We start from the raw sequence: 27,504 nt of genomic DNA, 5'->3' as shown, positions 1-27,504 counted from the left end.
CCAAATGAAGCTTCTCATAAAGCTTTTCCTTAATCCAAGATTAATCTATGCTTGTTAATTTGGAGGCCAAATTAATAGCTTTTTTTAATGCTTTTAGTTTATGTATTTCATGAAAATTGATGATTCAATCCATTATGGGTTAATGATCCAATTAGGGATCATTCTAATCATTCCCTTAATGTTAAACTTTATCCCTTAAAATAATTGAGATTTATCAGTCATAGCAACAGAGTTATGGCAAAATTTTTGTAAAAATTACACACAAAAGAATTTCATTCAAAGCATGAAAAGAGGACTTCCTACCATATTCTAGGAATTATCATCCTAGATTAATTAAAAGAATCTCATTGTAATCATGGAGAAATTGATTTTTTATGTTACGCATGATTGATGAATTAAGAAAAAGAGGATTTCTAGTACTTAAATTTTATGTTAAAAAGACTAATCCCCATCGTATGAGTATTCTTAAATGGTTATTTTCATTCTAGGCATAGAAAAATGTATACTAGAAATTTTTTATTATAAAAGTGTGATTTTTATCATAATTGATTTTTATGCATAAGTAGATGCATAAAAGAATTTTTTTATATATTAAAAGTGTGATTTTCATCATAATTGATTTCTATGCATAAGTAGATGCATAAAAGAAAAATTTTTATTATAAAAGTGTGACTTTCATCATAAGTAGATGCATAATTGATTTCTATGCATAAGTAAATGCATAAGTAGATGCAATAAAAGAAAATTTTTATTATAAAAGTGTGACTTTCATGAAAAATTTAATTTTATTCATAGAACAATGCACAAAAGAATTTTATTTTTAATTCAAAAGAGATATTCTTATCAATTTTGATTTTATGCATAGAAAGATGCATAAAGAATTTTATTTTTAATTCAAAAGAGATATTCTTATCAATTTTGATTTTATGCATAGAAAGATGCATAAAGAATTTTATTTTTAATTCAAAAGAGTTTTTCTGATCAATTTTAATTTTATGCATAGATAGATGCATAAAAGATTTATTTTTATTTTAAAAGTGTTAATTTCATTAAGATGGAAATTTATGCATTGAAAGATGTATAAAAGATTTTTTTTATTTCAAAAGTATTATTTTCATTAAAATGGAATTATGCATAGTAAAATGCAGAAAAGGATTATTATAAAAGTGTTATTCCTACTAAAGTTGTCTTTATGTCTAATAAGATGTGTATGTGATGTGATAGGATGTGATAAGATGTGTATGAGATGTGCTAGGATGTGATAAGATGTGTATGAGAAGTGATAGGATGTGATAAGATGCGTATGGGAAGTGATAGGATGTGATAAGAGGTGTATGAGATGTGATAGGATGTGATAAGATGCATATGGGATGAGTTAGGATGTGATAAGAGGAGTTAGGATATGACAAGATGTGTATGGGATGAGGTGTAAGAAGTGTATCTGATGGGATAAGATGTATATGGGTTGTGATAGGGTGAGAATGGATGTGATGTAAAAGAATAGATGTGAAGGCGTATGTGGATATATGAATGGGAATGTAGAAATGGATGTATGGATATGGATGTGGATATAGATGTATGAATGTAAATGTGGATCTAGATGTGCGAATGAGGATGTGGGTGTGGATGGATGAATATGAACGTGGATGTGGATGTATGAATGTAGATATTGATGTGGATGTATGGATGTGGATGTGGATGTATGAATGTAGATGTGGATGTGGATGTATGAATATGAACGTGGATATGGATGTATGGATGTGGATGTATGAATATGGATGTGTGTATGGAAGTGGATGTATGAATGCAGATGTGGATGTGTATGTATAGATGTGGATGTATGAATGCAGATGTGGATGTGGATGTATGAATGTGAATCCGGAATTGGATGTGCGAATGTGAATGTGGATGTGGATGTGCGAATGAGGATGTGGATGTGAATGTATGAATGTAGATGTGGATATGGATGTATGGATGTGGATGTAGGGATGCGGATGTGGATGTGGATGTATGGATGAGGATATCGATGTGGATGTATGAATGTGGATGTGTACGAGGATTAATGAATGCGAATATGTATGTGAATGGATAGGATGTCGAGATGAGTGAATGGATGAGATGTGATGATAGGTGAATCAGAATGTGAATGAATGATATAAGATGAATAAATGAGATGTAATGAGAAATGTATGTGATAAGATGTAATGTAAATTAAGAAAGATAGGAATGGATGTTAGGTGAAGTGAATGAATCTGAAGTGATGGGATGGAAAATGATGTATCTAGTTTTAAAATGGATACGCATATGATTGGAATTGGGTTAAGTAATAAACACCATATTGGGGAATATGGGAATTTCCCACAAGTTTGGGACACGTGGTCAAAAGTTTGGATTAACCATAACTTGAACACCACTAATCCAAAATGAGCACTTTATAGCTCTTTAAATTCCATTTTTCAAGCGCTTTCCAACAATAGGTCATATAATAGGGTTTTGAGAAACTTACAAACATGTTATCCATGTCCCCCTTTTTTAAGTATTCAAAAATGGGAATTGGAAAATTCCCAAATTCACTAATATGGTGTTAATATGGATTGATGTGGAACAAATTGGAAAGACGAGAATTCACTATAGAATCTGTATTTGTGAAGTGTTTATAAATGATTGTTTTATGTCAAGAATGCTGGGGAAGCATTTTGACTGTCTTGAGAATGTGGTCGTGGACACCTACCCGATAAATGATTGTTTTATGTCAAGAATACTGGGGAAGCATTTTGACTGTCTTGAGAATGTGGTCGTGGAGACCTACCTGATAAAGTTGCAACTGCTGAGACGGAGAGTCAATGGAGGACGTCTTGCATAGCAAGGTCGGTCGAGGTCATGACCAGCCTCGGTACAATTTAAATGGTGAGCTTCTGGTACGGTGGATGAGGGACCAAGGAAGCGGCCTATGAGTGAAGCGCTTGGTGACCTCCGAAGGATCCTAGAGGGTGCTGACCATACGGTGCTGGGGCTTTGGGTCACCGAAGATACCCACACGTGCATCGTGGAAGATATTGGAACAAGGAGTGAGAGCTGTTTTCTGAAACCGAGTATGGATCTGGTTGATTGACCTTGCTGGTCCTCAGCTGATGAGTCCATAGCTCTCTTATATGGATCTGTTGGTTGATCTTTCTGATCTTCAACAGAGATTCCATCTTGACTTTTATAAGTGATTATTTTGCCGGGTACTATGAGCTAGGAACTATTGAAAAGGCCCCTGAGTGGACAGGTGGTGAGCGTTCTGGTTAGTATGTGAAAGAATGGATGTGGATGTATGTGAAAGAACGGATATAGATGTGTATGTGAAAGAATGTGATGTGATGTGACATGAATATATGTGGATGTGAAGTGATAGATATGAATGTATGGATAGATATGAGTAGTCGTACATGTGAACGATTGGATGGATGTGGATCAATGAGATATGAGTAGTCGTACATGTGAACGATTGGATGGATGTGGATGAATGAGATGCGATGTGTATGAATGAGATATGATGTGGATAGAAGTGATGTGATATAATGGTGATGAGAATGAATGTGATGGATATAAATGAATATGAATGTGAAGGATATGAATGAATGTGAATGAATGAATGTGATGTGATGGGATGTGAATTGGGATAGATGTGAATGAATGAGATGTGAGGTAAAATGAATGGATGAGTTGTGAGTGAATGTGATGTGGTCTGAATGGATGAGATGTGAATGAATGTGATGTGATGAGATGTGGATATGGGTAGATGCGAGTGGATGAGATCTGATGAGGATAAATTGAGGAAAGATGGGATGAGATGATAATGATGTGATTGGATGAGAATAGGAATACTTGTGAAATGGTTGTGGAATCAAATAATGTGGTTGATGTGGAACAATGTGGAAAGACGTGAGTTCGTTATACAAACTGTATTTATGACCTGTTTTTAAATGAATGTTTTATGTCAAGAATGCTGGGGAAGCATTTTGACCGTCTTGTGAATGAGGTCGTGGAGACCTAATCAATTAGGTTGCAACAGCTGTGATGGAGAGTCAATGGAGGACGTCTCGCGTAGCAAGGTTGGCCGAGGTCTTGACCAGCCTCGGTTCGATTAAAATGGTGAGCTTTCGGTACAGTGGATGAGGGACCAAGGAAGTATGGCAAAATTTTCTTAAATTTTGTGGAACTTAGATTTATCATTAGGTTATTCTAAAAGAGTAATTTCTTCCGTTTGTGCATTCTAAAAGATTTATTTTTATTTCAAAAGTGTCATTCCCATTAAAATTAAATTTATGCATAGAAAGATGCATAAAGGAATTTATTTTTATTTCAAAAGAGTTATTCTCATTAATTTTGATTTTATGCATAGAAAGATGCTTAAAGGAATTGATTTTTATTTCAAAAGAGTTGTTCTCATTAATTTTGTTTTATGCATAGAAAGATGCATAAAGGAATTTATTTTTATTTCAAAAGAGTTATTCTCATTAATTTTGATTTTACGCATAGAAAGATGCATAAAGGAATTTATTTTTATATCAAAATTTTTAGTCTCATTAAAATTGAATTTATGCATAGAAAGATGCATAAAAGATTTATTTTTATTCCAAAAGTGTTATTTTCATTAAAATTGAATTTATGCATAGGAAGATGCATAAAAGAATTATTTTTATTTCAAAAGTGTTATTCCCATTGAAATTGAATTTATGCATAGAAAGATGCATAAAGGATTTATTTTTATTCCAAACGTATTAATTTGATTAAAATTAATTTTATGCATAGAAAGATTCATAAAGGATTTATTTTTATTTTAAAAGTTATTTTCCTTAGAATTGAATTTATGCATAAAAGGATTTTGTTAAAAGTGTTATTACCAACTGAGGTTTTTTTTATGCATGAATAGATGCGTAAAGAATCTTTATATCAAAAATTAGAACTCTCTTAAATTCTATGTTTAAACGAATCTGAATGAGGATAGATGTGAATGAATGGATGGATGGATGGATGTGATATGAATAGAAGTGATGAGAATGTGATGTGGATAGATGTGATGAGATGTGATGTGAATCAGATAGATGGGAATGGATGGATGGATGGATGTGATGTGAATAGAGGTGATGAGAATGTGAGGTGGATATGCGATGTGAATCAGATAAATGTGAATGAATGGATGTGAATGAGTATGTGAAAGAATGGATAAGGATGTGTATGAGAAGAATGGATGTGAATGTGTATGTGAAGAATGGATGTAAATGAGTATGTGGAAGAATGGATGTGGATATATGTGAAAGAACGGATATAGATGTGTATGTGAAAGAATGTGATGTGATGTGACAGGAATATATGTGGATGTGAAGTGATAGATATGAATGTATGGATAGATATGAGTAGTCGTACATGTGAACGATTGGATGGATGTGGATGAATGAGATGAGATGTGTATGAATGAGTATGATGTGGATAGAAGTGATGTGATATAATGGTGTGATGGATATAAATGAATATGAATGTGAAGAATATGAATGAATGTGAATGTGATGGATATGAATGAATGTGATGTGATGGGATGTGAATCGGGATAGATGTGAATGAATGAGATGTGAGGTAAAATGAATGGATGAGTTGTGAGTGAATGTGATGTGGTCTGAATAGATGAGATGTGAATGAATGTGATGTGATGAGATGTGGATATGGGTAGATGCGAGTGGATGAGATCTGATGTGGATATGGGTAGATGCGAGTGGATGAGATCTGATGAGGATAAATTGAGGAAAGATGTGATGAGATGATAATGATGTGATTGCATGAGAATAGGAGTACTTGTGAAATGGTTGTGGAATCAAATAAAGTGGTTGATGTGGAACAATGTGGAAAGACGAGAGTTCGTTATAGAAACTGTATTTATGACCTGTTTTTAAATGAATGTTTTATGTCAAGAATGCTGGGGAAGCATTTTGACCGTCTTGTGAATGAGGTCGTGGAGACCAAAAGTTGCAAACAGCTAATGGAGAGTCAATGGAGGACGTCTCGCATAGCAAGGTCAGCCTAGGTCTTGGACCAGCCTCGATTTGATTAAAATGGTGAGCTTCCGGTACGGTGGATGAGGGACCAAGGAAACGCCCTATGTGTGAAGCGCTAGGTCACTTGCTAAGGATCCTAGAGGGTGGTGCTGACCATACAGTGCTCGGGCTTTGGGTCGTCGACGATACCCACACGTGCGTCGTGGAAGATATTGGAACAAGAAGTAAGAGTTGCATTCTAAATTCGGGTTTGGATTTGGTTGATTGAACTTGCTGGTCCTCAATGGATGAGTCCATGGTCCTTTTATATGGATCCATTGGTTGATCTTGTTGATCTTTAATGGAGTTTCCATTTTGATATATGAATATATTGTTGGTTACTTCTATGAACTAGGAACTATCGAAAAGTCCCCTGAGTGGATAGGTGGTGGAGCATTTCTATGAAAAAGGCAATTTCATATTGGGTGTGTAAGTGGTGTGACTAGTTTTAAGTTTCCATGAATATCTGGTTAGGGGTCCTGGGAACTCTTTTCCCTGGTTCGTGGGACAAAACCTAACCAAATTCCTAATTGGATCCCATCACTCTAGTGGTTGATTGGGCGGTTGGCTTACCCATGGGATTGGATGGGGTTAGGTCGGACTGATGGATCCCTAAATTGAGACTCAACTTTGTTATGGTACGATAGATGAAGTAAATCCCACACAAGAAAATTGTTCTATGGAAAAGAATCAATGGCTGTGCCTCTTAATGAGGAAAAAAGCATTGGTCTCTATGATCCAAGTGCAATCTTTTCCTTGATCTAACTATGGGACTTACGGGTTCGGTCAGATTAGTTCTATTAGTTAAGGCTTTTGATTACGTTAGAGAAAAGTTATCCTGGAGGAATCGCCCGTGCTTTCCGGGCAAGGGGAGTTTTTCCGGGTTCGGTTTTGGAAGAACCGATGGATTAGTCTCTGTCCGGATATCCGTGGGCGAGGCTCCCAGTGTGGGACCCTGCTTGCGCATGAAGTGCTGCTAGCACCCCTGAATTCATTGCGCAGTGGGGAGGATAGGGATCTCATAGCTGGTATCAGAGCCAATTTGGCTAATGTGGATCAACCAAGAAGCCAAAAATGTCAAAAATTTATAAAGAAGCAGTAAAAGGTTGTAATTGTGTGATAAAATTCATACAAATTATTATTCAGAGTGAAATTCATAAATTGATAATTGGGTCTTTAGATGGAAGTACTGCAATTATATGGAATCCCTGACTTGCTTGAGGCCTAGACATGACGGTATTTACCTTCTAGTTCCAAGGACCGTGACTACCCATATATATCGAGGGTATAATTGCAGCTCTTTACTGGCAGTATATACGAGTAAATCTAAGATCTTGAAATTATAAGCTAAAATGCTATCCAGATGATGAATTTGAATGTGGTTGATATGATTTTAAAATTCTGATTGAGAATTGATAAGTTGAATTGGATTCTGATTGAAAAATGATGGTTCCTGAATTTTTGGTTGAAAAGCGATAAACTGAGCAAAACCACAATGAGGATGAATGGGACGAGTCCCTGTGTTGATAAACTAGAATGACGATAATGACTTGAGCAAATCACTATGAGATTAGTGCATTGTGCTGACAGATTGCTACTGTTAGCTCTTGACCCAGTGGATCAAATTAAGGGATGACATTAAAAATATATAAAATTGAAATCCCCCATGGAGTACTGTTCAGATGGAAATTTTGGTCTAATAGACCATTATTGTGTTAAAGATATGAATGATATGTTCTAAATGAATTGTTATCTGATAATGCGAGTATCTTTATCCCACGATTCTGTGGGGAGCCGACCTATCTAAAGAACCCCAGAATCAGATGAATCAAAAATCGGATTTGAATCATAAATAAAGGGACTTAGGAACATGGATGGAGGTCGTCGTGGTAGAAATGATAACCCCCAACTCGATGAGGAAGAACTCAACTTGGATGTTTATAAAACTCTTTATAGCTCAGCCCGTGTCTTTCAAGGGTGAAGGGGAAAACTTGGGCGAGGGTGGAGAAGTGGATCGAAGCAATGGAAGAGTACTTTGATGTCACCGGGTACAATGAGAAGAGCAAAATGGCTCTTGGAAGGCTGAAGATAGTAGAAACAGCCAGAGTAGCATGGAGAAACCACTACGAGACAGATCGTCTGGATCGGAATACCGAGACATGGAATGATCTCAAAATTTACCTAAGGACGAGGTTCTGTCCTCCCGGCTTTTTGTCAATACTCACCACTGCTTAATGAAGAACAGCTGATGGCCAGGTTCATTTGGGGGCTGAACGAACCTTTGAATAATTTGGTGAAGAACGCCAAGTCAGTTTCCATGGCTGAAGCAGTGCGGATGGCAAAGGATTTCTCCAAGGCCTTTTGATGTCAAGGTTTGGTCCCACCAAAGCCAGCACCATCACTGTAGAGCGGTTCTCTCTACCATGCAATATAGTGCTCATAGAGTACTACCGATCAACAAATGTGTTAAGAAGCACAATGTCAATCCGAGGACTCGACTCGATGAAGGCTTATCCCTTGAGGGAGAGCTCGCATACACGAACCACCACTTGACGATTCAACCATTCAACACCTCAATCAATCTTTCAATCCCTTAAATCCACTACACTAATCAAGAGAACAAGCAATGCATGGCAATCTCTTAATCCCATTCAAACATTGATTAAATCTTAGTTTTCCCTAATGCCAGCAAACCCATAAGCATGCATCTACTAACCCACAAGATTAAGCAAGCATAGAATGTAACATTCACAAACCCACAAGCTCATAGAGAGAGTCTATCCATGAATAACTCATTTCCAATGAAGTGGGCAAGAGCTTGCATCAATGGAAACTACACACACACACACTACAAGCATGCATACACAAGAGAAAGAAAGAAGCATTCAACTAATCATAGATTAATCTACTTCAATGATGCTAAAATAGATTAAGAGAAAGAAGTGGAGCTATACTCTTTGGAGCTTGATGCTCATTAGAGTACAATAGAGAGAGAGTTAGAGAATTGCCATAGCTTGAGAGCTCAAGAGCTTCACTCAATAGCTTATGATAATGGCCAAAAAACGTCCTCTTTCTTTAGCTAACATCTCTTTTATAGAGATATCACTAACCCTAACCCTAGGCCTCTTTCACACATGGGCGGACAACCCCATAAGTGAGCCTTGCTTAATACACTTAGAACTCTCATTTAGAACCCACATTAGCCTAAAACGATTTACATTGCACTTCGGCACAAAAATATGGAAAAATTATGTGCATCTTTATGTTCCCATGGCTACAATCCCGCTCTCTCGCATTAATTGCTTCCGCCTCCTTCCATAATCCGTGTTCCCGCCGTGAGTGTTCCTGTGGAACATTCCCCCCTTCCTAAATCGCCCACGTCCTCGGGCTACAATCCCGCTCTCTCGCATTAATTGCTTCCGCCTCCTTCCATAATCCGTGTTCCCGCCGTGAGTGTTCCTGTGGAACATTCCCCCCTTCCTAAATCGCCCACGTCCTCGGGCGCGGTAGAAACAAAAGCTGCAAAAAACAATGGAAGACAAGTTAAGCCTTTTATTGGAAAAAAACCAGCAATGACAATCTCACAAGTGAGCATGCAAGTGAAGGGCCGATTAGAGTTTTAAAGAGTGCTAAAAGAAGCGAGTAAAGACTAGTCAAAGTGAGACTAAGTGGTAGATAGTACTATGCAAAGGCAAGTGTGTTTGTACACCACAGGTTATGACCGTAGTCTCAATGTCCTACAAGTGTTTAAGTGATTCCTAAGTGGCAACCCTTCTCCTAAATATAAGCCATGGTGATTGAACCTTTCTTTCTTTCTTTTTTTTTCTTTTTTTTGGTGTAAAGAGCAGAAGATTAAAGAGAATTATTATTTTTAGCTTGATAAAGAGGAAGGTTCCATCCCAAACAATGAGACCCAAGCAATGGCCAAGAGACCTCCGCCAAGAGAATCTAAAGGCCGCTAAGTATCTCAAGGGTGATAGACCCTTTTCTTTCTTTTTGACATAAGGGGTACCCCATGAAGATGAGGGCATCGGTCTCGAGGGCCCATAATGTACCCAAGAGTCCTACTAACATCTATCAAGGTGATAGAGTCCTTGTAGGTCTTCTTCTGAATCTTTTAGACGTCAGTGTTCACACCATGGAAACCAAGGCATCGGCCCCAAGGTGCTAAAATAACCCAAGGTCCTACCAAGCATCTCACATGGCTGTAGACACGTCATGTCTCAAGTCACTTCTATATATTTCTAGGGTATGTGTTTCGAAAATTTTTGTTTATCGTAGCACCTAGTCCATACCTAAGAGGTAGCTACTGATAACTAATATACTTCTAGAGCATAAGAACTTGGCATACTCCGTTGGTATATGTCTTACACCGTCTTCAAATAGAAATACCTTCTACTAAGTCCTCTAAGAATCTAGAAATCATTGGCCACATAGTAACAACTAATTTAAAACTTAAACCAGCCAATTGTGTGTGAACATGCAAACAATATATGCAAAAGTGAAAAGCATATAAAGAACAAAAGATTATGATTTGAATACACCTGTTGTAGTGCTCGTTGATGTGGCGCGTTTGTCTTGATGCATTGCTGATGTGCAGATTGCTTCTTTTGCTCTTTGTAGGCATTGCATGTCTCCCCCCTTCCTAATTTGTGTGCACGGTAGGTGGACTGTTGGAGCGTGTTTGTATGCTCTTGTTTAGCTGAGATCTCTGCAAAATGTCTTATTAACAAACAAGAAAAAAAAATTGTTATTGGTGCCAATCACTGAATATAGCCGAGGGGAAAAACCCAGTGGGAGAAAAGTGCCCTGGCTTGTAGATCTTATTGTGGAGTTGATGAGCTTATCCTTGCATTGGCGATGGATCCGTGTCCACTTCTGTTGGAAAGATTGTATCAATCACTTCAGGATGCAAGGACAACCCTGTACAAAAGCCGGCCTCTGGAGAAGGTGGTAGAGGAAGGAGTGCTTCCACGCTAAAATATGGCATTGGTTCTATGGGAAGGTTAAGCAGACAATGCCAATTTCGGAATTGCTCAATATAGGTGCTCATAGTGATCCAAAATTGACATGTTGAGGCTGGGGGAAGAAGGGCTTGCAAGATAGGTGGTTGCAAGTCATTTATGCATGTATCCCTCCATTGTTGTGCTTGAACCTCCTCAGGTAATCTACGTTGATTTGGTCCTCGGTTTGGTACTCTCATATCAAGAAGATTATGGCGTTGGGGTGTAATTCCCACAATTTGTTTCATTAAGCCCGTACCATATCGTCGAAAGTAAGAGCAGCATAGCCAACAAATGTGTGAAGCTTCCCTTAATACGAGTCATGCACACTCTTGACAATGTGGAAATGGATGATGCTGTTGATAGAATAAAGTGACAAAGTGATTCCCACAACAAATTTCACCTAAGGGAGAATAAAAGTACCTAGAATGAGTTTGAAAAGGAGGAGCACTATAACCCCCGCGATGTTCAGGTTGAGTACTATCAGGGTCAATGCATGATGGACATGTATCTTGCCAAGTATCCATCAGGAGGTATCTGGGTGTAGAACAATGAAATTTAGAAACTTCAAACTTTACACTCATATCCATCATTACAATCCCTATCAAAAACAATGTAAATAGGATCATCTCAAAAAGAACACAGTCCTATAATGGCAGAAGGAACCACATTAGTAAAAGTGAGATTATTCAAACACTGATCTACCAAAGAGCTTTAATTGTAGTGTTAATGCCTTACCTTTGGTTTTGGGTATGTCCTTCTTAAGAGGTGGGAAGGATAGCAATTGTCGAGGAATTTGAGCAAGATAAGAGGATTTAGGTAGTGAAGTGCTAGAATATATGCTCAAAGGAGACTCATGTAAAGTTGGATTCATCTTAGGTACACAAGTTGATGGTGGAAGTGTGTAACAAGGAGAAGTTGGGACAACTGGTGATTCAATACATGTTTTGGGAAGGTCAACACAAGGAGATTTGTAGGTGCTATCACAACAACCTATCCTATCTTGAAGAGGTTGTGTTGATTTGCTTTGCACCCCCACTGATATGAAAAACCAAGAGTGGCTTTTGGAATCTTATTGATACACTCTTCTGGCTCTAGCAAACCATGGCATTTGGGAAGCCAAAGTGCTGTTGCACCCTAATAATAGCCTTGTGCTTTAAGAACATGCTTTGGGACCCAATGAGTAACAATCTAAGGCTTAGGCTTGGAAAAGATATGCTTTTTAGGATGTTTAGCAACTAGGCTAGATGGTACAAGTTTATACGCATCTTTGGGTAGCCAAATTGACGATTCTTGCTTGCTTGGCCTTCTTTGAGCAGTGACTAGAGTAGTTGGAACATGCCAGCCATGGCCCTCACTTGAGGACTCATCGACTATCCACATCATTTGTCTTGGAGCTTGAAGAGCAGATGTTGAAAGTGGGTTGTGTAAGGTAGAACTACCACCCTTTTAACATGATAAAGCTTGTGGAGCAGCAGATCCCAAGATGCAATCAGAATCAATTTGCAATTTGTATTGTCTATTCTTCCAATCTAATGAACAATTGGTAGCACTTAACCATGATCAACCAAGAACAACCTCTACCACTGCCTTGGACTGACTAGCCACATAAAAGGGAACTAACATCTGGTGATCCTGAATGGACATCATAATGACACATTTTCCCTCTATAGGGTTATCTTCACTTGAGAAGCTTCGTAAGTCAATAGGAATGTGCACAAGTGTTGGTTGTCGCTTATGCTTCTTAAGTGTGTACAAGAGCACAAGGTCCCCTTTTTTGAATCGGCCAGTTGTTACATTTCGATCATACCATTGCTTTTGTCTCCTCTTCTTGGCATACATCCCCATTACTGCCAATAAACGGGTCTCATCAAGCTTTTCCAATTCATCAATACGTTAAGAAAGCTCATGACCAGTCCAGTCTAATTGTTTAGCAACTCGTAGAGTAGGTACAAGAAGTTCAATGGGAAGAATTGCATCTAGCCCAAAAGCAAGCTCAAATGGGGTTGTGTCCCCCATAGATGTTTTATAGGCTGTTCTATATGCCCAAAGAACTGAGTGCAACTTTTGCTCCCAATCAGTCCTATGTCCCTCAACAATCTTTGTGAGTGTTGTGTAGAGAATCTTGTTAGTACTCTCAGCTTGACCATTGGTCTGGGGATGATAGGGTGTAGAACGCTTGTGAATTACCATAAATTCTTGAAGTAAAAACTCTATGACCTCATTCGCAAAGTGCACACCTTAATCACTAACGATTTCAATAGGTAAGCCATAGCGTGTAAACACGTACTCATACAAGAACTTGGCTGTGGTTCTGGCATCATTTTTGATTGTAGCCTTTGCCTCTACCCATTTGGTCAAATAGTCAGTTGTGACTATAATATATTCAGCATGGGTGTGACGAGCTGGAGGTTTAATGGGACCGACAAAATCAATACCCCATTTGGCAAAAGCACGTGTGCTTAACATAGGCCGCAATGGCATATTGTCCTTTGTGATGGGAGGTTTGGCCCTTTGACAATCGTCACAACATTTTACATATTCTTCGGCATCCATTTGTAAGGTTGGCCACAAAAGCCTAGACCACCTAATCAACTTAGTTGTGGTATTGTCCGAAAAGTGTCCACCCCCAACACCTGCATGTGCACGAGTCAAGATTTTCAAGTAGTCAGCTTCACATACACACATGCGCAAGTTGCCATCCTTGCCCCTCTTGTAGAGTTGGCATATAGTTGGCCGCTTCAACTTCAATAGCATGCTTTCCATATTTAGGAATTGTTCGATCAGTATGACCATGCTGAAGATAGTCCACAATATACTTGCTCCAACTTGGTGTAGTTGAAATTTGGAATAATGTGACATTATGAATCGGTTGTTGAATTTGACATGAAGCACAGTTATATGAATAAAATTTTCAGTAACCGCATGCATGGTAGGCCACCATTGCCCATCCTGAGTTATACGTCGCACACAAGTAGTAGCTGATGCATGGATTCCACCAATACCCTCATGTGCCCATTCCAAGATCTCCTCATATTGGTCAGGGTTAGGTATAAGCCGCAACACTCCATCATTACCCTGACGATATAATCTCCCTGAGATTAACTTGAATGGTCACCATAGGTCCACATTAGGACCCGCTAGTTGTATCTGCTCACTTGTCAAAATTTCTAAGATGGGTTCAAACCATTTAGGAGCTGTCTCTACAAGGAAAAGTGTTGTATCTAACATATCATCATGCACACCCACAGGAGCTTCTCCAGAGGTGATTCGAGACAAATGATCTGCCCTAAGATGAGTTGTTCCTTTTCGGACTGCCACTTCAAAATCAAACTCAAGAAGGATGACAAACCACCTCACAATTCTTCCAGTTGCACAAGGCTTATTCACCAAATATAGCAGTGCTTGATGGTCCACAAAAAATATAAATTTTTTTGCCAAAAGGTAATGGCGAAACTTTTTCACTGCATATATCATGGACAAACCTTCTCTTTTTGTTGTGGTATAATTCTTCTCAACATTGTTCAACTGTCGACTAGCATATGAGATTGGGAAATCCTTATTATGTTCTCCCTATTGAGCCAAAATACATCCAATTGCAAAGTTTGAAGCATCAATATGGACATGAAAGATTTGGTTCCAATCTGGTGCCCGTAAGATGGGTGCAGACACTAATGCTTGCTTCAACTTTTCAAAGGATTCCTCACACTCGTCAGTCCAATTAAACTTTACAAGAAGAGCATATAATGGTCTGGCTAGGATAGCGTATAGATGAATCGACGATAATAGCCACAATGTCCCATGAATATTTGTACCCCTTTAGGGTTGATAGGCCGAGGTAATGAGACAATGACATCAATTTTATCCAAATCTGTTGACATACCATTGCAAGAAACAATATGGCCCAAAATCTTCCCTTGTCTTACCCATGAATTTGCACTTGTCAGGATTCAAGCATATACGATAAACTTGACACTTTTGAAACACAAGTCTGAGGTGTTCTATATGATCATCATGCTCTTGTGTGTGAACACATAAATCATCCATGAAGATCTCAAGAAATAGCCTAAGGTACTCCTTGAATACATGACTCATTAACCTGACTCATTAACCGCTAAAAGGTTGTAGGTGCATTTGTTAGACCAAATGGCATAACACGATAGGCAAAGATGCCATCTTCAGTAGAAAAGGTTGTCTTGTGTTGATCCTTGATTGTAACCGGAGAATCCATCTAAGAAACTATATGTCTTTTTCCCTGCAAAACACGTTCCAAAACATGATCTGTGATATTGGAAGTGGGTAATGATCACATACAGTAGCTGTATTTACCTTCTTGAGGTTTACACATACTCAAAGTTTTCCATTTTTCTTGGGCACCACTACAATAGGGAAGACCCATTCAATGTGTTCAATCTCATAGATAAATTTTGCCTCTAAGAGCTTGTCTATTTCTTCTTTTATCTTTCGTGCAAAATTCTCATTGCTCTCGCAATGGAATTGTATGCTGACATATGCTTGGATCAACTCCTTTGAGGTCTTTATAACTCCAAGCAAAAACATCATGATACTCCTTTATTGTTTGAATTAATAACTTCTCCTCATCTAAGAACAAGTCTATGGCAATCCACACATAGCGAGGCTCTATTCCTGGCTCAGCGATATCGATTTTTTTTGCATCTTCTGGACCATCATATGAAACCCTGGCATGCTTGGCTTTTGTCGCATGGGCTGTTGAAGAACAATCTTCCGATCTTGAAGAGTTTACTGTGTGAAGTTGGGGCGAACATTGAGACCTTGTTCTTGTCCACTTGAGTCATCACTAATTGAAGACCATGCAGTTTTGATCTCTCTTTTGCAATCTTGCATCAGAGTTTTTTGTTCAACCGTTATCTTTGCACTTCCGACACTCTCTTTTGAATCTGTTTGAGACTTGAGTTTTTATTTTGGTCTCTTTGTTTTTTGCGATTTTTGCTAACAGTTGTTAGCTTTTCTTCTGGTTGGCATCCATCTGATCGTTTTACTTGGTCTTTGATACTATCTTGTGCTTGGACATAGTATAGATATCCATTCTTTCCTGAGAAGTGAGGTGGTGGTCGAGAGTGTTCATTCTTAAACTCCTCGTTTTCTTTTTTTATTCTCTCACGTCGTTCCCTCTCATCTTGTTTACGGATTCTCCTATGGCTCTTACAGCATTTACGTTTGGGTCGGCTTCGAGGGATCTCTATTTGAACCTCCCTTCCTCTCAAGAGTAGGTGTGCCTTTCCTAACTCTTCCTCGGGGATTATCACATCATCATCAAAATCCGAGTCCCATCCATCTTCCTTATCAGCATCATTAGTAGATTCGAGTGTTAAATCCTCCGCCGAGACTTCCTCTACATGCAGTGCTGTGGATGCATCCCCATAGTACAAATCATCTAGAAGGTCACGTGGTTGTACCATTCGTATAGGAATAATGTCATATCCATCTGAGTCACAAAATTAAATTGGCTTAGGTAAAGCACATGTTGATAATGTTGCGATAGGACATGACTCCATTCTAGGGGATCAATTAAGTGCTCAGGGAAGGGTTATGGAATGTATGCCTCATCTGATACACTTCGATTACCCTTAAGTCTTTCAGTGTTGAAATCCTTACATGAGGCTCCACACATCCACAGATCTTCTCGCCCATCTGACAATGTAACTCTTGAGCCCTCACATGAAGCAGAATCAAACTCATCTATTGGAGACCGCGTTACATCACGATATGAGTGATTCTTTAGGTTGACCCTTGTGATGACAGAATCATGTCGAAGGTACAAATAATTGTATCCCCAATCTTGAATCATTTGAAATTGTCGCATGAATGGTCTACCCAATATCACTTCATAGTTTGGATGCTTTCCAAAATCCACTACTACAAATGTGTGCTCATATTCAATCCCACATGTGGTGACCAATATGTTCTCTAGCAGCCCAATGGGATATTCTAAGCTTCCATCTGCTAGCTACAAGCGCATCCTTGTACTCCTAATAGCTGGTTTGCCCCACTTTTCCCAAATGGACCTTGTCACAATGCCCACTCCTGCACCACTATCAAGTATTACAATTGAAGCAACTTTTCGCACTTCTAATGGGAGGGTAGCATTTCCCTGATCATCCTCACAAAATTTTCCTACTTTGTTGATAGGAACTGGCATAACATGCTTTGTCTCAGGGTGTATAGTACATTGATGGTGACCCTTTTGTAGCAATACCTGCTCTGACAGACATGTGGTAATATCATTCCACAACTTTGGTCGAAGCTTTATCAAATCAAGCAAAGGTAAGGTACAAGCCACTGGTGCTGACAAAATAGCTTGCATGATACCCATATCCATCTCCTTTGTCAACCTTCTATGCATGGAGGGTATCCTCAAGGTTTGAGACACTACATGATTTTACATTGCACCTTTCAACACCCCTCCTCAATGTAAAAGTGGGTGTTCATAATCTCTCCAATCAACTAGACCACTCACTTCTCACCCCCAACCAATTTGCCATTGCCAACCTCAACACTCACCCTCAAAGCAAATTGAAGTGTTAACAAGTGTGTGTGTGTGTGTGTACATGTGCCTAGCCACCTAGACACCTTAAGTCCATTTTGAGTGCCATGTTGCTCGGGCAGAACCACCCAAGTTCTTTTTGGACACCCACATGCCGGGAAAAAGGAACCAACCCAAAAATTGCCGCGTCCATATGTGCATAACTCGACACACACCATTACAAACCTTTCTGAGCACCCGTGGGCTCGGACAGGGGACCCTCATAAACATGGGTGAGAGAAAATGCAATCCTTCTTATGCCATGTGCAAGGGAAGGGTACCCAAAAAATACAAGTGGTAAAAAAACATTCACAACTTTTCCACACAAGCCGATAATTTTTCGCTATTTTAGGGCATAGGAGAGAGAGAGACAAAAAAAAAAAACAATGTGCATGGTGGCCATTCCATGCCAAATCATGGGCACTAGACATCAGGCTTCGCTCGGCCCAAGTCATTCTTAACACCATTCTACATCCATTCACTTGTTTCCCATCATTCCTACATTGTGGATAGATTATGATTATTTACAGCCACCCTCTCTTAGTATTTCACTTCAAAAAACCTATGGTACCATGTGAACAGATGTCAGATGCATATAACCATGTATCATCATCATGAACGTCACCAACCACCACATCTAATTTTTGTCACTCTCTACATGCAACTCAATCATTTCTACTATCAAACATAAGACCATAAGGATCTAAACGATACCTATAGCTACTCTTTCTCATATTTACACCTACCAAGGCCTTTTTTTGGGGCTCTGATCCCTCTTGTAGGCATCACCAAAATTCTCCTCACAACATAATAACTAGAAGCTAGTGGAACTTTCTCCTTTAGCTTCTTGGTTAATGAAAGTGTAGCTTCTTTTACTTGAAAGGTGGAGCATCCCTAGCCAACATTGTGGAACCCCATTGTTGGTCTCTTCTCCATTAGCAAGTACAGGTTCTAAGGGCACATATTGCTGGGTGTTGAGATGTTAAGCTCAACACTATTTGACACCCATGATGTGCATGGGTGGCAATTCTACATTTACACCACTGCTGTGTTTAGCAGCTGCCACAATAGATCTTTACCAATGCTATAGTACACCTATTAGTCCAACTAAGGTATGGCATACTGATCTTACTAGCTCACCTATTTAGCATGTTCACATTATGGACCACTTGTTGTAAATAGTACTTTAGACTCTTATGTTAGGTCTTCACTTATCTTTTATAGCCTTCTTTGGAGAGTGAGAAGAAGAAAAAGACTTCAATCTTCCATCTTTATGTATGTGTTATCCATTATCGTGTGAGTGTGTGTGTGTGTACTTGCAAGAGCTCAAGATCTCTTTCCTCCCCCAATATTTTCATGGTATCAGAGCCTACTGGCTCAAGATAAGGAGTTGAGCAGCAAGCAAGGGAGGCAAAGGAAGCTGTCAGATTCCTCCCTAGCCCCTCAAGATGTCTAGTTTCTTCCCTTGTACTTAATCCCCTTTTCAGAGAATAATAAAAAATCTTGTTTCTACCTGTTTTGGCCTAGAGAGAGAAAATATTCTAGAGAGAGGTAATTCAGTTTTTACACCTTAGTGTGGGGATCTCCCCTCATGAAGTAGGCACCTTTTTCTCATCATTACTCCCAATTTTTTATCAATAAAATGAGATATTTTCATCTCTCCTCTCTCCTGTTTCAAATCTAGATCCAAAAAGTAAGCTGAACTGACCCAAAAATGGTCAAAAATTGACTAAACTGATCTAGAAAATTCTAGAATGAGTTTGCTTGGTTAGAGGCTCACTTTTTCCTATAAATAGAAGCATCCCCCTTTTATAAAAGCTTAATGGTGTTTATGCACTGTCCCTAAGCCATCTTCTACACATTGAATTTTTTAAAAATTCAATTGTTTTTGGTGTAATCCTCTCCAAAGTGAATTGGTGGCCACTATTTCTTCAAACAAGAGTAGAACCCTCAATCCCTCAAGCCAAAGGAGAGCTTACAAGCTCCATGTAAGCTAATTTTCTTACTTTGTTTACGAATTTTAATGAAAAATCTATGGTCTTCTTGATTTTTATGTTTTGCAAATGATTGAATTAAATTCAAATGCTATGCCTTTGATGAAAAGTCCACCCCCTTCTCTTCTTTACATTCCAACCTTTCTTAATCCTAGAAAGATTAACTAAGTGATTAATTAAACTCTTCTTATTGTTTACTCTCTTGAATTTAGAAAATTGTGTAGCTTAGAGTTCTATAATTCTAAATTGGGTTGATTACGTTGAGTGAAGAAAGATAAAAATGAGAAATCGTCAGCCATACAAAGGAGGTTATAGCAAAATTTTCCAAAATTTTGTGAAAAAGAAAGTTTGTTTTTATGTTATTCCAAAAGAGTGATTCCCACCATTTTTGCATCTACAAGAAATATTCTAATTACTCCATGTACATATTCACATATGAATATCCATGGATATAATTAATATTAATTATTAAATTTATTTTCTATGCATAGAAAGATGCATAATGGAATTTTTCTTATAAAAGTGTTATTCTTATTAAATTTGATTTCTATGCATAGAAATATGCATAAAGGAAATTTTTTTATTACAAAAAAATTATTCTTATTAAAAATGATTTTAATGCATACAAATACGCATAAAGGAATTTTTTTAATTATAAAAGTGTTATTCTTATTAAAATTGATTTCTATGCATAGAAAGATGCATAAAGGGATTTTTTTAATTATAAAAGTGTTATTCTTATCAAATTTGATTTCTATGCATAAAGGAATTTTTTTAATTATAAAAGTGTTATTCTTATTAAATTTGATTTCTATGCATAGAAGGATGCATAATGGAATTTTTTTATTATAAAAATGTTATTGTTATTAAATTTGATTTCTATGCATAAAGAAAATTTTTTAAACTATAAAAGTGTTATTCTTATTAAATTTGATTTTTATGCATAAATAGATGCATAAAGAAATTCTTTTTATTTTAAAAGTGCTATTCCTATTAAATTTAATTTTATGCAATAATAGATGCATAAAAGGATTTTTTTAAATAAAAGTGTTATTCCAAATGAAGTTGATTTTTATGCATAAATAGATGAATAAAGAATTTTTATATCAAAATTAGAATTCTCTTAAATTGTATGTTTAAATTCTATGAGTATTTGATAAATGAATAATTAAATACTCTAAGAGAGAAATTTCTATCGTTTTACATTCACATGGATTGTAAAAAAGAAAATTCAAGAAATCTATCGAGATCGAAATATTCAGATAAATGATTAATTTATTCCTCATCAAAATTCGTAACTAATTTAGAAATCTGTTAAGTGAATATTCAAAGAAAGAAATTTAGTAAAATAGTAACTGAATTACCAAACCTTTTCGAGAAAGATAGTTCAGGAAAAATCTTATTCGACTCAAACCTTGATTAAGACTATGACCAAGACCAAACTCTTTTGTCAGCTTTTTGAGGAAAGAAAGTGTGACTAGTTTAGAAAAATACACTCAAAACTCTTACCAAATATGAAACTAAGTTTGAGGCCCTTCGAATTGATCTGTGGATCAAGGTTATAGAATTCGAGGAATTTTGGTATGAAATTCTGAATTTTGATCAAGAAGTTTTGGGGATACTGATTCAAGAAATACTTGTATTCAAAAGAGAATCAAACTGAAAACTTGCTTAGAAACCCTGTTTTCTTAAAGGATTGTCTTATGCCCGAATGCTGGAGGAAGCATTTGGTATATGTTTTTCTAAGGGAAGTTTGGTTTTTGCAATCAGATGGTGGGAAGTTTGATTGCAAGCAGTTGGCAGTGGGGAGTGTTCAAAGGACGACTCATGCGGCCTCGGTATGGTTGAAAAATGGTGCGCTTCCGGTATGATGGGCGAGGGCCGACGAAGTGGTCCGTAAGTGAAGTGCCAGGACACCTAAGGAGGATCCTGGGTGGATGGTTCTGACCAGGAGATGCACGGGCTCACGGTGCCTATGACACCCATGCGTATGTCGTGGAAGATATGTATGATGGACGAAACGATTATTGTAATCTGTTATACCGGATCTTGTTGCTGACCAATTGGTCTCAACGGAGAGTCCAGAGTGATACTGTTTTTTGAGAAACAAGGGACTGGATGGATTTTTTGAGTTATGACATCTGTAACCAATAACTATTGCCGATAAATTATTTTATATGTTAAAGTTTTAAAGAGGAGTGTATGCGTATCTGTATTCGAAAGCAAAAGTTAAGAAAGGCATTCAATTATGGGTGGGTGAGTAATTGTCTGGTTCTATCGATTCCAGTGGTTGGAAGCCATGGGCCGGATGGGGTTAGGCTCAAATCAGTGGATTTTTAATAATTAAATTGAAATAATAGGAATATGCTTAGAATTCGAGTAGTTAAATAAAAACCTAAAGAATTTCTCAAATGAGTAGATCAATGGCTGTGCCTGACTTTGGTTAGGAAAAAAGCATTAATTTCCTCAAATGATTAGATCAACGACTGTGCCTGATTTCAGTTAGGAAAAAAGCGTTGATTTTTTCAAACTAAGTCAGTGATAGTTTTCCTTCTATCTGGTTTAATCAGGTGAAGGATCGTTAAGTCAATTGACCCCGTTAGAAAACTCCTCAGAAAAAAAAGGAGGAATCGTCTGCATTTTTCGGGCAAGGGCAATTTTCTCGGTTTCGGTTTCAGAATGACCACCAGATTAGTCTCGTGTCCGGACATTCGAGGGCGAGGGGCCGAGTGGGAAACCTTGCCCTGTACAAGAGGAAGCTACTTCCGCTGCTAGCAACAACCGGAATCCGGTGCGTGGAGGGGGCAGAGGAGTCTCACAGCTGGAATCAGAGAAGTGTTGTAAACTTACAAAATAGTAGGAGAAATTGCCTAAAATTTTAAAGTAAATCTAGGAAATAATGTTTTCACTTATTAAGACTATGTTTGAAATGAACTTCATAAATTGAAAACTCATAAATTGAACTAGATTTTTAGATGGATACCCCAAATCTGTCTAGCATTCCTGGACTCTCCCAGAGTCAGGATATGATCGCCTTTACCTTCAAAAATCTCATCAACTCCGCTACAACCCAAGAAAGCAGAGTGAGACTCACTTGTCACTTTGAGGATCTATACTTTCCTGATCCAATAGAGCAACATCAGCATATGTGGTTCTCTAGAGGGCAAAGTATTCGTGTCAATACCAATCAACGACGACAGAGACTCAGATAGAATATCTCGCTCTTGATAAGGCTAGGAGTTATTCATTATGTACAACTCTATAATCACTCACCCCGGAATTATGAATTTCTTGACGTATTTTTAGACTTTTTAGCCGCTTTATTCCTAGGAGAAGAATTATAGCACCATTATCAGTGGACAAACCATGTATATCATAGCATGTCGCCATCCAAGTATCACCTTTCTATGCGTACGCGATTGAGGCAATGACTTTTGGAACCGAGACGCTCTATGTATATATCAAAAATTTTTGATAATAAAAGATGTTTTGCAAAAGATTCCAAATTGTTTTCATGGTTGTGAATCTTGGTCAATAAAATCATCAGTGTGAATCTTGTTTTCAAGAATTATGATGGAATATTTATTTGTTTAAGAAATAAATCTCAAAAATTAAAGTCATAAATCTGATGACAAAGTTAAGTTCACAAAAATATCGTTTTGTCATAATCATGAGGCGCGTGAGCTGTGGTAGGCAGCCGAATCCTCTTACCGATGATGAAGAGTTAGATCCGGACGTTCGTAAGCCCTACCTCGATCCCAACCTGGTCCCTTCAAGGGTGAAGGGGAACACTTAGGAGAAGTAGTGGAAAAATGGATTGAGGCAATTGAAGAGTATTTTGATTTAACCGATTATAACGAGAGTATTTTGATTTAACTAATTATTTTGATTTAACCGATTATAACGAGAAGAGCAAGATGGCTCTCGCTAGATTGAAAATTGTGGAAATGGCCAGGGTCGCATGGAGAAACCATTGCGAGACAAGCCGTCTCGACTGAAATACCCAGACCTGGTCAGATCTTAAAGCTTACCTACGGAAGAGCTTTTGTCCTCCGGGCTTCCTGGAAACCAAAATGAATGAGTTCTTGGAACTAAAGCAGGATAGCCGGATGATTGAAGAATACCATCAGGCATTTTTCCTTCTCAAATATTCTCCACTTTTGGATGAAGAGCAGCTGATGGCCAGATTCATTCGAGGGATGAACAAGCCATTAGACACTTTACTGAAAAATGCCAAACCAGTCTCAATGGCAGAAGCTGTTAGAATGGCAAAGGACTTTGCCAAAGCATTTTTTGTTAAGATTCCACCAAAGCCTGTACCCTTAAACTTTAAAAGGTTCCAAACCCCGAGAAGTTCTTCAAACTTTCCACCCCCACCAAAGAGGCAACAAGGCCCTAATAAGAATCAGGATGCTGGGAAATTTAGAAGTGAAGGAAGACCCTTTCTTCAAAACACTTTCTCAAGAGTCCCACCTCTTTCAAGGATTCAGAGGGATGAGCTTAGAAGTGAGAACAGGTGTTTTGGGTGTCAGGGTTTTGGTCACCAACTTAAAGACTGCCCGACTCCTGCCATGTCAAGGACATGGAAGTGAAGGACCCAGAGTGCAGAGACCAACCCCTTCGTATCAGTCAACCGTCTTGCCAAAATCAAGGCAATCCTAGGAGGAGTCTAGCTCAACCATCTGCCTCTGTTGAGAATAATCTCACAACTCCCTCCCAGAACTGGGGTAACCAAAGAGAAAGAGTTTCGCCCCAATATGTAGCAGCCAGAGCAGTTACGACAGCAGAAGTAGTGGAAGAGGAAAGAGGTCAGATCTATGCCACGATTGAAAACCAAGGGCCAAATCGTCAATTCTCTGTCATCCATGCTCCAGCTGAGTATAAGGGTAAGCCATTTAAGCTTTTGATTGATTCAGGTAGTACTCATTCATTTATTTCCTAGGATGCTTGTGTAAGCTAGTCTTAGAACAGAAATCAAGGAAACCTATGCAAGTTGAATTGGCCAGTGGGAAGATTCTTTTCACTCACCATGAGACAGATCGTATTCAGTTTAATCTAGATGGGAATGTAACTGACTGCCATTTCAGAGTCTTACCTTTGGGAGTTTTTGACAGAATCCTTGGAATGGATTGGCTCCACAAAAATCAAGTTGACATTCTTTGTCTCACAATGGAACCATTTCCTTTAGTGACCTTCACCGGAACAAAGTTTAAGGAACTGGAATTTTTGGATCCCTAGATTTGCAATAGTAAAAGCTTCTAGGTTACTGAAAGGACTTAGAAAGAAGCAGCTCATTTATGTTGTCAAAATGAATCCGATAGACACAAAGTTAAAGGCTAAAGAACCAGAATGGTTAAGTGAGTATGATGATTTATTCCCACCAGAGCTAATTGAGATGCCTCCGATTCAGGAAGTAGATCATGAGATAGAATTCACCCCCACCGGAGCTCAGCCACAGTAGCCGAGCGCACGTACAAAATGCCAGTCCTTAAAGCCATTGAACTCAAGGAGAACAACTTAGGTAGTTGTTAGAACAAGGGTTTGTGAGACCCAGTGTTTCACCTTCGGCAGCACCAGTTCTCTTTCAGAAGAAGGATGGAAAGTTAAGATTCTTTGTGGATTACAGAGGTCTCAATCAGCTTCACAAAGATAGATCTCAAATCAAGGTATTACCATAACAGGAAGAGTGCTACTAAAGGTCTTGCGTTTCACTCACCAGTGAAATTTAAAATTCAGAAGCGTCGTTCATCCAACAAAGAAAGTAAGAGGGCAAATGTTGGCTCTCCATTCAATTTCTTTTTCATGTTCCCCAAGAAGACTGCCAAGTCTCCAAAGCTAAAAACCTTCTCCAATACCAGACCCCACTACCAAATCTCCCTTGTCAACACCTAAAGATCTCAGAGAAGAGCCCAACTTACCACCAGTTGAGGAATCCACGGCAAAGTCTTCCTTTTCGACACCTCAAGAACTCAAAACACCGGAACTTTAACCTCAATCAGCCAAATTTGATCGAAGCAAACAGAAGAGAGAAAGATTCTCTAAAGAACCAGGGTCATCCCATGCCAAAAGAAAATTTGATTTTGTTGAGTGATTCCACAAATTGGCTTTTGTTTTGTTCATTTTGTCCATATGAACACACCCTTTTTGGGACTATATTCTGTACTTAAATTCAGTATCAATAATTTGATATTCAACTATTAAACCTTGTTTTGTGTTGCGAACAATATGTTGACCATTTTTGTGAAGAAGTCAAGACGAAATTCAGCAGAATATATTGATTACATTATTGGAGAAATCCTTTTTAGCTTTACAAACTTGCCCTTGCAAGTGGCTCAAATACAACTTTTTTTGGGGGGAGACATGTGATGCATGAGGTTACACTCTCCATCCTTGTACTGACAACAATATCATCTACTTTGAATCTATATTCAGATGATGTTTCGTCCAGAAACTCAAGCGACTCTCTTACATGTTGTAGTCTCCAGTTTGATGTTACTATGAGGTTCCTAGGATCTATGAATGGATGGACTATGATGTTAAATTCAAACTCTAGACAATTCTCTTTAGAATCCAAAGGGACCCAACTACCAAGCTTGCTTTTCCATCTCCTATAGTCATAGCCCAAAACTAGGGATTGACGACATAGTTGGTATGAGATAGACATAGAATTTGGGCTTACTCTACAACTGATATTGTCGCCAATATGAAAAGTTTCCTTGGTTCTCCATCTTTCTCCAAGTACAGTGTCCAGATCAGTCATAGATAGTCTTCTATTAAGCCACATTGTTCTTGTCCTCTCCAATTCCATTGTATTGAAACATGCCACAAAGACATGTATAAGCAAGAACCATTGAATTTTTATCCTTCTTGAAATCCTTCCAGGAGACATAGCTTTAAGAATATCATCTTTGATTTTGGATTTGAAGCTTGTTATGGTATTTGGATCAGGAACTTCCCATTCGAGTGACATTAATGTGGGAATAGGTATGTCATATAATTCTCCATGAACACCTTCTCTTGATGGAACCCTGTATTCTGCAAAATACACAAATATATCCACTGATTTGTAAAATGAAGGTGGTTTGTCTGCACCCTTGTGAATGGCTTTGAATGTGCCACTTAAGCTCTCAACAGGCTACCACTCCATAGCTCTGTTGATGGAAAGATAACTGAAATTAAACAAACAACAAATATATTAGAAGGAAAAATATTGTGTTGTATCAAATAGATAAAGTTTTGTTAAATTACAGTAAGAATGGAGAATTGGATGTTCATCCAAGTTCAACACCATGTCTTTGGCCATGTAGACATGTTGAACTTTTGCAAGCCAGCCATTGTTGGTCACTTTGAAGGCAAGAACACGACCTTTCCAATGGGATTTCACTTCATTTCGCTTGGTTCTTTTCACCCTGTGGGCACCTTTGCAAGAGGGAAGCATTGTTACCCAATCATTCACACGAAAAGACATGGGTTTCCAAACACCATCCTCTCTGGTGTTATGAAAATCACAAGAAATTATATTATGAGAAGGACAACGTGAGGATGCCATAGAAGCTCACATATGAGATAAAAATAGTGAGTCTTTTGAAAATGCAAAGAAAGGAGAATAAGCCATACGCCAAAATGGAGGGAAGGTGGAAAAGGGAATGAGCCATACCAAAATGGAGGGAAGGTGGAAAGTAGACGTTTGAAAAAATTTGGTGATTTGTCATTAATAGCGTTGTTTTCAGAGCCTGAAAAGAGAAGATTTCGTATCTTCCTGCTTGATTTTTTGAAATATAAAATGGAACAAGATGTCACTATTTTGGACCCAAACTTTAATGTTAGCCATCGTAAACGCCTAAATTAAGCCGTTTTAGCCGTTCGCC

This window comes from Cibotium barometz, chromosome 43 (genome assembly GCF_041138505.1).
Source record: "Cibotium barometz isolate CiBa-2024 chromosome 43, ASM4113850v1, whole genome shotgun sequence".
Lineage (NCBI taxonomy): Eukaryota > Viridiplantae > Streptophyta > Polypodiopsida > Cyatheales > Cibotiaceae > Cibotium > Cibotium barometz.
Note: the sequence above shows the minus strand (reverse complement) of the source record.